The sequence below is a fragment of the Vigna umbellata genome, chromosome 6 (assembly GCF_029865625.1).
Source record: "Vigna umbellata cultivar VRB3 chromosome 6, Vumbellata_1.0, whole genome shotgun sequence".
Lineage (NCBI taxonomy): Eukaryota > Viridiplantae > Streptophyta > Magnoliopsida > Fabales > Fabaceae > Vigna > Vigna umbellata.
In genome coordinates this window covers 24,426,494-24,431,160 of record NC_142170.1, presented here as the reverse complement: position 1 = coordinate 24,431,160, position 4,667 = coordinate 24,426,494, and the positions used below count along the sequence as shown (strand labels likewise).

Below are 4,667 nucleotides of genomic sequence, written 5' to 3'. Positions count from 1 at the left end.
TGTTATGGAGGGAACCGACTTCTGAAGCACTTTAGACGTCTGTTATGGAGGGAACCGACTTCTAAACCCTAAACCCAGAAATTTAAAAAGTCACTTTTTGACTCCATTTAGACGTCTGATACCGCCACTCCGACTTCTGAAGAACTTTAGACGTCTGTTAATTGGGGAACCGACGTCTAAACCCTAAATCCAGAAATTTAAAAAGTCACTTTTTGACTCCGTTTAGAAATCTGATCCCACCACTCGGACTTCTAAAGCACTTTAGACATCTGTTAAATGGGGAAACGACGTCTAAACCCTAAACCCAAAAATTTAAAAAGTAACTTTTTGACTCCATTTAGACGTCTGATCTGGCCACGCCGACTTCTAAAGCACTTTAGACGTCTATTAATTGGGGGAACCGACGTCTAAATTTTGGCATTAAAACACCATGAACGCGAGACAGTCGTTACGTGCACTCATTGTTCATCATCTTCGTCGCGTTTTCTCTCTACGGGTTAAGCTTTTCAGGTTCATTTTCTCACTTTTGCACCGTTTTAAATTAATTTTACTCTGATTACATCACTATTTGATGCATTTTCTTTCATTTGAACCGATTAAAATGCGTTTTCGTTGGGTTTTGGTGTTGTTATTCTCGTGTCTTTAGGCGGCATTCTATGGCGGCGATTTCTTACGTTTTGTACTCCTCCAATTCCCTCCACTACATTTTTAAAACCATCCAATAAAAGAAAATGTACAATACATTCTCTTCAACTAAAATATAAAGTTGTAAACTCGAATCACCATGAGTCAGGAGCAACCTCATAGACGTCTAACTTGCATGGATTGGACGTCTGTATAGACGTTGGACCTATATAGGTCCGACATCTGTAGAGACGTCTGACCTAAAGGGTCCAACTTCTCATTAACGTTACCCATATAGACGTCAGACAGAGATCAGACGTTAAAAGTCTAAAATAACAAACGTCTAAAGTCCTTTTTGCACTAGTGGAGTTAAACAAAGCATGTAATAATCACAGACGAATCACTCTAACTATTAATGAAAAAGCATATATTATTAAGAATCAATTCAAATACATGAAGAGTTCACAAGGCTGTATCATCTCCCAACAACAAATAGAGTTTAATTCACCATAGACATGGTGAAACTAGATGAACAACGGAGAAGAATGAGATAGAAAAACCCTAAAAGTAGAAGATGGAAGCTCCCGCATCCAAATCCTCCTCTAGAGGGTGAAAAAGTGTGTTGTTGTGCTCCTCAAGCGAAAGATACCAAACTTAGGACATTTGGGTCCTTTAAATAGAGCGAAGATAGAACAGAAACAAAGCCCAGGCCTATGTCACTAGTGCTCAAGCGCCCCACTTAGGGCGCCCGGGCGGTGAGCGGTGGTTCCCTGCGCTCAAGCCTTAGAAAAGACGCCCAAGCTTCGTGCTTCTAGCGTTCAAGCGCCCAAAAAGGGGCGCCCGAGTGGTGAGCGACACTCTTCTACACTTAAGCCTCATAGATGGCGCCCAAGCTTCGTGCTTCTGTCGCTCAAGCGCCCCAAAAGGGGCGCCAGGGCAGTGAGCGGCGCTCTTCTACGCTTAAGCCTACAAACGAGGTGCCCAAGCTTGGAGCAATCCTCCCTTCTGGTGCTTTAAAAGGCCTTTCTGAACTCCATCTCCTTGGCACTTCATCTTTGTCTTCCATATTATCTCATTTTCTGCCAAAACAAAGGGAATTAGTCATAAAATCATCAAATTCAACTTCAACTCTCTTATTCACACAACTTAACAGAAAAACATGATTCCAAGCAAGTTTCTAAGCAGAAAAGGGTGTATTTAGTATCAAAATTACATCACATATAACGGTATTTTCAATCGTTATCATACAATTAATTGTACTTCAATCTAATGTGTATATGATGGTTCATGAAGCCAAAACAGATTCATGTAACCTCAATCAAAAAGTAGAAATCCTTGGTAGCCAAGACTGACTTTGTTGTCTATAAATGTTTCTTTTGTTTTAGTGCAAATTTTTTTATGATGAAATGTAGACAATTTATTCTTATTTTAGTAAAATAAGAAAATCCAATGTGATATCTTTTGAATAAGATGTGATGTTATCTGTTTTGCAGTTGCACTTTGGAGGTTGGTACTTTCAATCCAGTATACAACAAGCTTCTTTTGACAATCAGTCAAAGCTCCTAGTATGTTTTGAAGAGAAAAGGTGAAAAGTATTGACATTTTAACTTATACATAATGCATACCTATGCGATTCATAGAGTTTATTTACATTCAAGCATATAACACGAATATACTTTAAGACTCTGTAAAGTTAGGAATTTAACGTGCTAAAATAAATTATATTATGACAATGCATTTTTTGTTTTGTATAATTGATATACTTTTGAGATGGTTGAACCCTCATCTATTTCTACTCTTAACTCATTTGTAGTCTCAACTCCCTTCCACTTTAAACCCACATCCTCTTAACACAGTCCAAGGAATCCTACTAACCTTGTCTAGTGTTTCAACAAATCCTCAACTCCCCCTCTCATTTTCTTTACTTGATCTTCTTTTAACCATGTAAACAACACAAATTAGGGAGCACAAATTAGGTAGCACAAATTAGGGAGCACATTACTAGCAACAAATATTGTGAATTTTGGATTTGATCTTTGATAGGAACCCAAGAAACAATTCTAAAAATGAGTTCTATTCCACTATGAGGAGCTCATAGCTCTTTAGGGGAAACGATCCACACCAGTCCATAACCTACCTCTCTGCACACACACACTCTGCCAATTTTCTACTTACTCTCCATACTACTCCCTGCCAAATAAACCATATCATTTCACTATACTCATGGTCTTCCTAGGTATAAAAATTGGATTTTTTCAAAATAAATTTTAATCGGTTAAGTAGCATTTGTAAGCAGCAGCTGCTCAAAGGCAGCCTATAACCCCTTCAAAAATCCGTGCACATCAGAATGAGTGCTGCAAGCAGCTCCAGCTGCTTGCTTTGTTTTCCTTACTCATTAGTTTAAGGCAAGTTTTAACAGACATGGTTTCTTCATGTTTATATACTAGATGTTGGGTATGTACAATTACCAATCGATGTGAATTATACAAATGTAGATGACACTTCTAAAGACAAAGAAGGCCTTTTTCTTTTCTACTTTTGTCTTTTTTTATTTTTTATGTGTTTACTATAAGAGATGAAGTTAGCAAACCAACTTGCTTTCCAAAAAATGTGTATAGACAACATGGAGAGATTCTTTAATGAAAGAATACCTTTGAAGGCTATCCTAGACCATGGGCTTATTATTGTATCTAAAAGTGAGAAGATGGAATTGGTATCATTCCCTCTTCTTTTTGCATATAACTACAGGTGTTGTAGCATAAACCCACCCTCAATGAATTTCATGAGTTATGTAAACTTTCTTATTACTTATCCTTGAAGGATAACTTGTAACACATAATTAATTTAGCCTTGTATTAAGTACTGGCTAATTTTTCGTTAATTGGTATGTATACAGAACATGGATCATGCTCCACCAAATCGTTCATGGATGTACGATAGGTGTTATAGAGGAAGAGGTGCTTTGAAAGAGTCTTTTGTATTGGGTGTTGAAGAGTTTATAAGTAAAGCTTGTGAACAAGAACATTATCAAAGAGATAGGGGCTTCGATGTCCATGTTTAAAGTGCGATTGTACAAAGATTCTGCATGAAAGAGTTGTCAAGGTTCACCTCTACAAAAACGGATTCAAGCCTAATTATTTCATTTGGGAGGATCATGGGGAAACCATGCCAGAAGCTGATTTAGATAATGATGTCACTTGGAGGGGTGTGGAGACAGAAGGTGAACCAAATGAACAAGTTATGCCGATGGAAGACATGGTGCATGATGCTCTTATGCAAAGACAACCCTTTCAAGCATAAAATTCTTCTAACATGGAAGAGGCTCCAAATGAAGAAACTCAAAGGTTTTATAACCTTTTGTTGGAGGCAAATACGCCTTTGTATGAAGGACCATCGGACTCCAAATTATCAATGTGTGTGAGGCTTTTAGCCTGCAAGTAGAATTGGAATATTCCTAGCTAATGCATAGATTTCTTTGCAAAACTGCTTGTGGATGTAACACCCATCAAATCAGGTTTGTCAAAAACTTACTACGATGCAAAAAAGATAAAGTCGAAGTTGGGATTACAATCGTAGAGAATTGATTGTTGTGTGGATGGTTGCATGCTATTCTATGATAATGAATATGGTAAGAATGATGGAGCGTTGGTTGACTGCAAATTTTGTGGGAAGCCAAGGTATCAACAACACAGGAGCAAGTTCTAAAAAACAAGTTCCTGTTAAATCCATGTTCTATTTTTCAATAATTCCAAGACTCCAAAGAATGTATGCCTCAACAGAAACTGTAGCAGAAATGATATGGTACCATCACAATAGGTTGTCAAATGGTGTTTTGTGTCATCCATGCGATGGAGAGGCGTGGAAGCACTTTGATAGAGTACATCCTGATTTTTCCATTGAGCCACGCAATGTTCGACTTGGTTTATGCTCCGGTGGTTTTTGACCCATATGTGCAAGCATCAAATATACCATATACATGTTGGCCAGTAATTGTTACACCATACAATCTTCCTCCAGATATGTGCATGTCTAAACCCTACATG

The 4,667-nt window shown here is 37.9% G+C and overlaps 1 non-coding gene across 1 annotated transcript; it reads right to left on the bottom strand.

The window, feature by feature from the left end:
* Window positions 1-2,896: 2,896 nt before the first annotated feature.
* On the bottom strand, window positions 2,897-3,033 carry LOC124846752 (U12 minor spliceosomal RNA). Its single transcript, XR_007029560.1, has one exon. It is a non-coding gene; the product is annotated as a U12 minor spliceosomal RNA (small nuclear RNA).
* Between the last annotated feature and the right edge of the window lie 1,634 nt (window positions 3,034-4,667).